Below are 12,034 nucleotides of genomic sequence, written 5' to 3'. Positions count from 1 at the left end.
GAAAACTCCCAAACAAGAAAACTAAAAGAAGAAAAATGCACAGACACAACTCAACCCACAAAACCAATAATGGCAGGAAACAGAAACAACTATTCCTTGATATCTATTAACATAAATGGACTCAACTCCCTAATTAAGAGACATAGGCTATCAGACTGGATACATAAACAAAATCCAGCCTTTTGCTGCATACAGGAAACTCATCTCAGAGACAAAGACAGACACTATCTCAGAGTTAAAGGATGGGAAAAAAACTTCCATGCAAACAGCTCCAAGAAGGAAGCTGGAGTGGCTATTCTAATATCGAATAAAGTAAATTTCCAACCAAAAGTTATCAAAAAAGATAAGGAAGGACACTTTTTACTCATTACCGGGGAAATCTGTAAGGAGAAACTCTCAATCCTGAACATATATACTGCAAAATAAAAAAAAGCACCCACATTCAAAAGAAACCCTACTAAAACTCAAAAAATACATTTCACCCCACACAATAATAGTGGGAGACTTTAATACCCCAGTCTCACCAATTGACAGATCATGGAAACAGAAACTGAAAAAGGACACTGCAAAACTAGCAGAGACTTTGAACCAACTAGAATTAATAGATATATACCGAACATATTATTCTAAACTAAAAGAATATTCCTTGTTCTCACAACCCAATGGCACCTTTTCGAAAATTGACCACATAATTGGACACAGAGCGAGCCTCAATCGATATAAGAAGATTGAAATACTCCCATGCATCCTCTCAGATCACCATGGTCTACGGCTGGTCTTTAACAAAAACAAGGACAGCAAAAAGCCCACATACACATGGAAACTAAACAACACTCGGTTAAATGATAGCAGGTTCAAAGAAAAAATAATAAAAGGAATTAAGGATTTCTTAAAATTCAACGAAAACGAAAACACAACATACCCAAATGTATGGGATGCAATGAAAGCAGTATTGAGAGGAAAACTCATAGCCCTAAGTGCTTCCAAAAAGAAACTGGAGAGAGCTTACATCAGCAACCTGACAGCACAGCTAAAAGCCCTAGAACAAAAGGATGCAGATATACCCAAGAAGAGTAGACGCAAAGAAATAATCAAAATTAGGGCAGAAATAGACCAAATAGAATCAAAAAGAACCATTGAAAAAAATCAAGAAAACCAAGAGTTGGTTCATTGAGAAAAACAGCAAGATTGATAAACACCTAGCCACACTAACGAGAGGGCAAAGAAAGAGTATACAAATTAACAAAATCAGAAATGAAAGTGGGGACATAACAAGTGAAACTGAGGAAATTCAAGAAATCATCAGATCCTACTACAAAAGCTTATACTCCACAAAATTGAAAAATCAGAAGGAAATGGAGGAATTCCTAGACAGATACAAGATCCCAAAGTTAAACCAGGACCAAGTAAACCATCTAAATAACCCTATAACACCTAAAGAAATAGAAGAAGTAATCAAAAGCCTCCCAACCAAAGAAAAGCCCAGGTCCAGACGGGTTTAGTGCAGAATTTTATCAGACATTTTGGGGATATAACACCAATACTCTCCAAACTATTCCAAAAGATGGAATCAGATGGAATACTACCTAACTCATTTTTTGAGGCTACAATGACCCTCGTACCTAAAGCACACAAAGACACTACAAGGAAAGAGAACTTCAGACCAATCACACTTACGAACATTGATGCAAAAATACTCAACAAAAACCTTGCAAACCGAATCCAAGAACACATCAAAGCGATCATTCATCATGACCAAGTAGGCTTCATCCCTGGCATGAGGGATGGTTTAATATAAAGAAATCCATCAACGAAATCCTCCATATAAACAATCTCAAAGATCAAAATCACATAGTCATCTCACTAGATGCTGAGAAAGCATTTGACAAAATCCAACACACCTTCATGTTAAAAGTCCTGGGAAGAACAGGAATCCAAGGTCCATACCTAAACATAATAAAAGCAATATAGAGCAAACCAACAGCCAACATCAAACTTAATGGCGGGAAACTTGAAGCAATCCCACTAAAATCAGAGACTCGACAAGGCTGCCCACTCTCCCCCTACCTATTCAACATAGTACTGGAAGTCCTGGCTGGAGCAATTAGACAGCAAAAGGAGATCAAGGGGATACAAATCTGAAAGGAAGAGATTAAAAACATCACTCTTTGCCAATGACATGATAGTGTACTTGAGTGACCCCAAAAATTCTACCAGAGAACTCCTACAGCTGATAAACAAGTTCAGCAAAGTGGCTGGATACAAAATTAACTCAAACAAATCAGTAGCCTTCCTATACTCAAAGGACAAATATGTGGAGAAAGAAATTAGGGAAAAGGTACCCTTCACAATAGTCACAAAAACTATGAAATACCTTGGTGTGACTCTAACTAAGCAAGTGAAGGACCTGTATGACAACAACAAAAAAACATCTGTGGGAATTACTATCTCTGACTTCAAGCTATATTACAAGGCAATTGTGTTGAAAACTGCATGGTACTGGTGCAGAAATAGGCATGTGGATCAACGGAATAGAATAGAAAATCCAGAAATGAGCCCTCATGTATATAGTCACCTGATTTTTGACAAAAGGGCCATAAACATTTAATGAAAAAAGCACAGCCTATTCAAAAAATGGTGCTGGTCCAACTGGCACTCAGCATGCAAAAGAATGAAAATAGACCCTTTCTTATCTCCTTGTACAAAGCTCAAGTATAAATGGATCAAAAATCTCCACATTAAACCAGATACACTGAAACTATTAGATGAGAAAGTAGAGACCACCTTAGAACACATAGGCACAGGAGAAAATTTCCTGAACAAAACACCAATGGCTCAAGCTCTAAGGTCAAAGATTAAAAAATGGGACTTAATGAGATTGCAATGTTTCTGTAAGGCTAAGGACATTGTTAAGAAAACAAAATGGCAACCAACAGAATGGGATAAGATCTTTACCAACACCACATCAGATAGAGGCCTAATATCCAAGATATACAAGGAACTCAAAAAGCTAGACACCAGAGAGTCAAATAACCCTATTAAAAAATGGGGTACAGAGCTTAAAAAATGTTCTCAGTTGAGGAACACTGAATGGCCAAGAAACATCTGAGGAAGTGCTCGACATCCTTAGCCATCAGGGAAATGCAAATCAAAACCTGAGATTCCACCTTACCCCAGTTAGATTGGCCAATATCCAAAACTCAGATGACAGCAGATGCTGGCGAGGCTGCGGGGAAATAGGAACACTTCTCCACTGTTGGTCGGGTTGCAAACTAATACAACCACTCTGGAAATCAGTCTGGCGATACCTCAGAAAATTGGATATAGTACTACCTGAAGACCCAGCTATTCCACTTCTGGGCATATACCCCAGAGATACTTTAATACACAACAAAGATATATGTACCACAATATTCATAGCAGCTCTATTTATAATAGCCAGAAGCTGGAAAGAACCCATATATTCTTCAGAAGATGAATGGATACAAAAATTGGGGTACATTTACACAATGGAATACTACTCAGCCACCAGAAACAATGACTTAACCAAATTCTTAAGAAAATGGCTGATAGTTGGATACTAACCCCAGAAATCTCTAAACACCCAAGAAACAACTCACAGACTATATGAAGTTCAAGAAAAAACAAAGGCCAAAAAAAAAAGAAAGAAAATAAAAAAACATTATGTTTTATCCTTACACACCAAGAAAACTTTGACTATTTCCAGGTTACATCTTGTTTTACATGCACTTTTTGCTCATTGTAACTAGTAGAATTTTAATGCACACTATCAAACCTTTAAAAAAATCAAGTATTGACAAAAGTGTATTCATGTATTTTTATGCAAAAATACTTAAAATTTGTACATATATCTTTGTTTTTTAAAACAAAGTTGTTCAATTATAAAAAGTATCATGCAAATAAAAATGTTAAGTACACATTTTCCCAAGCACGAAAAAACACTTTTGCAAAACTGTTGCCTATGTGTTCCACTGGGCATTATTATGCAATGATGATGCTTTCAAATCTTGCAGACTTGTCTAATGGGTACTTTGAAGTCCTTCTTCTTTGGCAGGCTTTCTGATGTTGTAGAGTTTTCCTTTATATAAGATGCTATTATGCAATGTTTAAAACTGAAAATAAGTATTTTAGGAATCATAAAAATAATATTAAACAGAGTGGCAGCTTCCTTGCTCACAATGTCAAAATTGTTTAAATGTCCTTAATTTAACTGTCACTAAGTGGCTCTTCAGAGACACAATTCTTTAACATACCCCACAAAATCTAGTCAACAGCAGTGGATGGCACATTTCTAAAAATGTTGTCTTCTGCCAAATGCTTTGGTTTTTTCCTGTTTAACAGAGTGTTCACACTATAGGGAATTGTCATATGAAGCAATTGCATAGTTGGTGTTCTGGTCTTTAAAGATATTTATTTAGACCCCTCTGTCACATATTTCACCCCCACTGAAAGGGATCATGTTTTTCAATTAATACAAAAATCATTTTACATGATCAATTAGTTATAAAAATGAATAAGAGACAACCTTAACTGAAGGATCAGGAAAGGCACAGGGTTTACTCCTGAATAAAGAAGGTAACTCATACAACAAAAAAGTAGAGAATAGGTAGAATTTCTATTTACCTAAAATGGTTCATAAATAAGGAATGTGTCGTATTTTAGGTAAACAGCAACACAAAGATGATATTGACTCAAAGAAGACAGTGGCAGAATTAGAATGTTATGATCATAGGTTGACTCACCATTTACACCAAGTAAAACAGCTATTATTTGGTATCAGGTCCTAATTTCTCTGTGAGCCCAAGTGTGTGAGCAAATCACATTTCTTTTTCTTGAATGAAAATTGCAAAATGTTTTCTGTAATTAATGCGGTTAGAATCAGTTCCTATTCTTTATGTCTCACAGTAAAGTCCATTTGACCAAACTCCCCAAATACTACATAAGTGATGGTGGTTTCACATAGAAACACCATAGGTAAACAGATCTACAAGTAAAGGTCAGTAGAGTATTAAACTGTTCATAAGTTTTCATAGTCTCCAAAAACTGATTTTCTAAATCAACACTCACCAGAATAGAATGGTTCTCAATCTGTCATGTATCATATATCCTGCATATTAGATAACAACAGTATGATTCATGGATGTATTAAAATTACAGCAAATCTTCATAGCAGCTCTATTTATAATAGCCAGAAGCTGGAAAAAAACCCAGATGTCCTTCAGAAGATGAATTGATACAAAAATTGTGGTACATTTACACAATGGAGTTTTTTTGTTTCTTCTTGTTTCCTCTTTAAAAGCTTCTGAATCTTTTTGCTTTCCTCCCATTCTTGTTTAAGTATCTCTATCAGCATCTTGAGGTATGATTTCAAGTCTGCATCTTCTTTTTCTGGAGTGTTTGGAATTCTGATGTTTGCTGTTATGGGAGAGCTGGGTTCTGGTGTTGCCAGGTTTTCTTGGTTTCCTTGGGATATACTCTTTCGCTTTCCTCTTGCCATTTTGTTGTCAGTGATATGTTCTCACCTTTCCCTTGTATCTGGTCTGTGTCCCTGGATCTCCACTGGTCCAGGTGGCAGATGGGCCGAGCCCTGTTCTATGCCTCAGAGTCTCCGGGTGGGAACAGAAGTTCCAAAGTTCTGTTCCTGGTCCCTGGATCAGGCAGGTCAGAGGGTGCACTTTGCTTGCACACTCCACAGAGATTTCTCTGCTCCCTGGCTGCCTAGATCTCCTACTCACCAGTTTTTCAACCTTTAGGAGCTGCCGGTCCGTGTGGCAGATGGGCCGGGCTCTGTTCTGCGCCCTGAAGTCGCCACCGGGTGGAAACAGAAGTTCCAAAGTTCTGTTCCTGGTCCCTGGATCAGGCAGGTCGGAGGGTGCGCTTTGCTTGCGCACTCCGCAGAGATCTCTCTTCTCCCTGGCTGGCTAGATCTCCTACTCACCAGTTTTTCACCTTTAGGAGCTGGCGGTCCATGTGTCAGATCTGTGGAAATCTTTTAAGTCATGTTTATATAATTATCCATTCCTTATTATATGATATAATGACATAAAGGTTTTATTCATATTTTGGTTAATATTATTTTCTGTTATTTAAAATACACTCTTGTTTTCATACAATGTATGCAAATTATGGTTTCCCTTTCCTCTTCTTTAAGCTCCTCGAAATATACCTTGCAATCTGGACCTAACCTTTATTTCTCTCTTCATAAACAAGCAGGCTTTTAAGTCATAATTATAAAATTAAATATACTAAGATAAAATTAAGAACAAGAATAACCCCAATGGCAATAGGCAAAGCAATGCCTTTTTGCTGATGTACTTATATCAATCAGACCACATGGCAGTCTTTTGTTCACCCTAGCTTGATGCCTGGCATGGTGGCCAAAGGTATTTTACAAGAGAACACATACAAACCAAACCAAAACCAGGCCGTGCAGTGGAAGAGACAGAAGACAGAGACCTAAGAATGGCAATGACTTCTACAGACCTGCCCTCTGGTGCTTGATATCTGCAGTGACATAGACACTGGCTTGCCAAAACACAGCATGGGCAAAGGAAGTGGACCAGGGACCTGCTAGCTGCATGTCAGCCTTCAGTGGAAGACACTATAATGTGCAAGCATATGGTATTCAATGAGAGTAAAGTAGCTTATGCATTAGGAAGAGAGCTAAAATTGAGACTTGAAGATGGACAGGAATAGTCTGTTCTTAGTGCCCAGCCCTATCAGATTCCTATTCAGGCGTCTGAGGTTCATAATACCACTAGAGATTATGAGGATGACCCTGATCAGGGTAGCTGCCAGAGACCACAAGGATTACCAGGGACTGAACAGAACTCACTGTAGTACTATAAAGAGTTAGCTCCTTCTCTCACTAGTGAAAGCACTTGGGAGTATAGGCCATTTGTCAATACCAGGCTGCAGAGTGGAGCTAACCTTGGTAGTGGGTGTTGTTAATCCTGAGGTCAAAAAGGTGAAGGACTTGATCTGCTATTTGTCTGTCACAGAGGGCTGTGAATGCAGAGATGGTGGTCCACCACTACCTCCAGCAGTTAGAAAAGCTGCCCACCAGAATATAAGCATAGTAAACTAACCCCACCTTTCCTTAGTTGCAGTATTTTGTAGAATGGGCCCTGCACATTCCCTGCAAATCATAGCATCTATTTGTGATGGTAGGGGCACAGTTGAACCAGCTGAAAGGAAGAGTTCATGAGAGCTGGTCCCTCCACTCACCTTCCAAGTATCTGCATTGAGATAGTGTATGTGTGGAGTTGATGTCCCTCCTTACCCCTGATACTTGGGGCAGTCAGAAGAGCCTGAGAATGGAGAAGTAGCCCTGTCTCTTTACTTATTGTAGTGCTGGAGAGAGTGGGCCCTGAACACTGCCTGGGTAACACAGTTAAGCTGACCCAAATAGCTAAGGCATGTGTGATCCAGCCTGAGGTTATGACAGCAGGTGCGCTGTCTTAGTCCCTGAAGATTGAAACTCTTTTAGAAGAGTGGGCCTCACTCTTGATGGGCAGTCTATTGGAACTGACCCCTAGAATAATGGGTGTGGGTTAACTGGCCCCAAGGACATGAAACCAGGAGAGTTGACTCTGCCTCCTTCTACAAATACATATTCTAAACTAACAGGTAATCTATGTAGTAACAAACAATAAGCACCTGAACCATGAACAAATTATGGTGTTGACTATACAAAGCATTTGAGATATTTTCTGTTAATGGAAATATGATATATCCTAACAATGTTGAAAGTATCCTGAGTTCACATACTAGTCAACACTCATACAAACATTTTAAATTGTTTCAAATACAGTGAAAAGCACCTCAACTATTTTGCTCATGATATATATTTTTATAGTTTTTTATGAATATTTTATATTTATTCATATTTCAAATGTTATATCCTTTCCAGGTTTCCATTTTTAAAACCCCTATCCCATCTCCCTCCCCCATTTCTATGAGGGTAGTCCTACAACCACCCACCCACTCCTGCCTCCCTGCCCTGACATTTCCCTACAGTGAGGCATTGAGCATTCTGGGGAACAAGGGCCTCTCTTCCAGTTGATGCAAGGTAAGTCCTTCCTCTGCTACATTTGCAGCTGGAGTCATGGGTCAATCCATGTGTATTCTTTGGTTGGTGGTTTAGTGCCTGGGAGCTCTAGGGTTTGGACTGGTTGGTTGATATTTTTGTTCTTCCTATGTAAATGCAAACCCATTCAGCTCCTTCAGTCCTTTCTTTAACTTCTCCATAGGTGACCCCATGCTCAGTCCAATGATTGGTTGCAAGAATCCATCTCTCTATTTTTTAGGTACCTTCAGAGCCTCTCAGGAAATAGCTATATTAGGATCCTCTCAGCAAGCAATTCTTGGCATCAGAAATGGTGACTGGGTTTGGTAGCTTCATATGGGATGGGTCCACAGAGAGAGCAGTCTCTGGATGGCCTTTCTTTTTTTTTTTTAAACGACTTTATTTTGCAAAACAAAGATAAATGTACAGATTTTAAACATTTTTTGCTTAAAATTATACATTTTTGTCAGTACTGTTTTTTCAGACATTAAAATAAATTTTACATAAAACCATGAAATATATTTTTTAGTCAGTACTTGATTTTTTTCAAGGGCTTGACAGTATGCATTGAAAACCTACAAGTTGCAATAAGCGTAAAGTACATGCAAAACAAAACGCAACATGGAAATAGTCAAAGTCTTCTTGTTTTGTGAATATATGTATGTTTTTTGCTTTCTTTATTTCTGGGACTTCATACAGTATGTGAGTTGTTTCTGGGGGAGTGCAAGCCTCTGGGGTTAGCATCCCACTATCAGTGACTGCATATTATGTCTGTTCTTTTGTGACTGGGTTATCTCACTCAGGAAGATCTTCTCTAGATGCAGCCATTTTCTTAAGAATTTGGTTAAGTCATTGTTTCTGGTGGCTGAGTAGTATTCCATTGTGTATATGTACCACAATTTTTGTATCCATTCGTCTTTTGAAGGACATCTGGGTTCCTTCCAGCTTCTGGCTATTATAAATAGAGCCGCTATGAACATTGTGGTGCATATACCTTTGTTGTGTATTAAAGTGTCTCTGGGGTATATGCCCAGAAGTGGAATAGCTGGGTCTTCAGGTAGTACTATATCCAATTTTCTGAGGTATCGCCAGAGAAATTTCCAGAGTGGTTGTATTAGCTTGCAACCCCACCAACAGTGGAGAAGTGTCCTTCTTTCTCCGCAGCCTCGCCAGCATCTGCTGTCATCTGAGTTTTGGATCTTGGCCAATCTGACTGGTGTGAGGTGGAATCTTAGGGTTGTTTTGATTTGCATTTCCCTAATGGCTGAGGATGTGGAGCACTTCCTCAGATGTTTCTCGGCCATTCGGTGTTCCTCAACTGAAAATGATTTGTTTAGCTCTGTACCCCATTTTTTAATAGGGTTATTTGATTCTCTGGTGTCTAGCTTTTTGAGTTCCTTGTACACCTTGGATATTAGGACTCTATCTGATGTGGTGTTGGTAAAGATCTTTTCCCATTCTGTTGGTTGCCGTTTTGTTTTCTTGACAATGTCCTTAGCCTTACAGAAACTTTGCTATCTCATTAAGTCCCATTTCTTAATATTTGACCTTAGAGCTTGAGCCATTGGTGTTTTGTTCAGGAAATTTTCTCCTGTGCCTATGTGTTCTAAGGTTTTCCCTATTTCTCCTCTAATACTTTCAGTGTATCTGGTTTAATGTGGAGATCTTTAATCCACTTACACTTGAGCTTTGTACAAGGAGATAAGAAAGGGTCTATTTTCATTCTTTTGCATGGTGAGTGCCAGTTGGACCAGCACCATTTGTTGAATAGGCTGTCATTTTTCCATTGAATGTTTACTGCTCCTTTGTCAAAAATCAGGTGACCATATACATGAGGGCTCATTTCTGGATCTTCTATTCTATTCCATTGATCCACTTGCCTATTTCGGTACCAATACCATGCAGTTTTCAGCACAATTGCCTTGTAATATAGCTTGAGGTCAGGGATAGTGATTCCCGCAGATGTTTTTTTGTTGTTGAGTATGGATTTCGCTATTCTAGGTCTTTTGTTATTTCATATGAAATTTCACATTGATCTTTCCAATTCCATGAAGAACTGGGTTGGAATTTTGATGGGGATTGCATTGAATCTGTAGATTGCTTTTGGTAGAATGGCCATTTTTAAGATGTTGATCTTTCCAATCCATGAGCATGGGAGATCTTTCCATTTTCTGAGATCCTCCTCAATTTCTTTCTTTGGAGGTTTGAAGTTCTTGTCATACAGTTCCTTCACTTCCTTAGTTAGAGTCACACTAAGGTATTTCATAGTTTTTGTAACGATTGTGAAGGGTACCTTTTCCCTAATTTCTTTCTCCACATGTTTGTCCTTTGAGTATAGGAAGGCTACTGATTTGTTTGAGTTAATTTTGTATCCGGCTACTTTGCTGAACTTGTTTATCAGATGTAGGAGTTCTCTGGTGGAATTTTTGGGGTCACTCAAGTACACTATCATGTCATCGGCAAAGAGTGATGTTTTTATCTCTTCCTTTCCGATTTGTATCCCCTTGATCTCCTTTTGCTGTCTAATTGCTCCAGCCAGGACTTCCAGTACTATGTTGAATAGGTAGGGAGAGAGTGGGCAGCCTTGTCGAGTCCCTGATTTTAGTGGGATTGCTTCAAGTTTCTCGCCATTAAGTTTAATGTTGGCTGTTGGTTTGCTGTATATTGCTTTTATTATGTTTAAATATGGGCCTTGGATTCCTGTTCTTTCCAGGACTTTTAACATGAAGGGGTGTTGGATTTTGTCGAATGCTTTCTCAGCGTCTAGTGAGATGACCATGTGATTTTGGTCTTTAAGTTTGTTTATACGGTGGATTACATTGATGGATTTCCTTATGTGAAACCATCCCTGCATCCCAGGGATGAAGCTTACTTGGTCATGATGAATGATCGTTTTGATGTGTTCTTGGATTCGGTTTGCAAGGATTTTGTTGAGTATTTTTGCATCAATGTTCATAAGTGAGATTGGTCTGAAGTTCTCTTTCCTTGTAGGGTCTTTGTGTGGCTTAGGTACGAGAGCTTTGTAGCCTCAAAAAATGAGTTGGGTAATATTCCATCTGATTCTATCTTTTGGAATAGTTTGGCGAATATTGGTGTTATAGCCCAATAAATGTCTGATAAAATTCTGCTCTGAACCTGTCTGGACCTGGGCTTTTTTTGGTTGGGAGGCTTTTGATGACTTCTATTTCTTTAGGTGTTATAGGGTTATTTAGATGGTTTACTTGGTCCTGGTTCAACTTTGGGACCTTGTATCTGTCTAGGAATTCGTCTATTTCCTCCAGATTTTCCAATTTTGTGAAGTATAAGTTTTTGTAGTAGGATCTGATGATTTCTTGAATTTCCTTAGTTTCAGTTGTTATGTCACCACTTTCCTTTCTGATTTTGTTAATTTGGATACTCTCTCTTTGCCCTTTAGTTAGTCTGGCTAGGGGTTTATCAATCTTGTTGATTTTCTCAAAGAACCAACTCTTTGTTTTGTTGATATTTTCAATGGTTCTTTTTGTTTCTATTTGGTCAATTTCTGCCCTAATTTTATTATTTCTTGCCGTCTACTCTTTTTGGGTATATCTGCTTTCTTTTGTTCTAGGGCTTTTAGCTGTACTGTCAGGTTGCTGATGTGAGCTCTCTCCAGTTTCTTTTTGGAAGCACTTAGGGCTATGAGTTTTCCTCTCAATGCTGCTTTCATTGCATCCCATAGGTTTGGGTATGTTGTGTTATCGTTTTCGTTGAATTCTAGAAAGTCCTTAATTTCTTTCTTTATTTCTTCTTTGACCCTGCTATCCTTTAACAGAGCGTTGTTTATTTTCCATGTGTATGTGGGCATTTTTTTGTCTTTGTTGTTGTTAAAGACCAGCCGTAGACCATGGTGATCTGAGAGGATGAATGGGAGTATTTCAATCTTCTTATATCGATGAAGGCTCGTTCTGTCTCCAATTATGTGGTCAA

Source organism: Micromys minutus (genome assembly GCF_963924665.1).
Source record: "Micromys minutus genome assembly, chromosome: 1".
In the NCBI taxonomy this organism is placed as follows: domain Eukaryota; kingdom Metazoa; phylum Chordata; class Mammalia; order Rodentia; family Muridae; genus Micromys; species Micromys minutus.
This window is presented reverse-complemented; position numbering follows the sequence as displayed.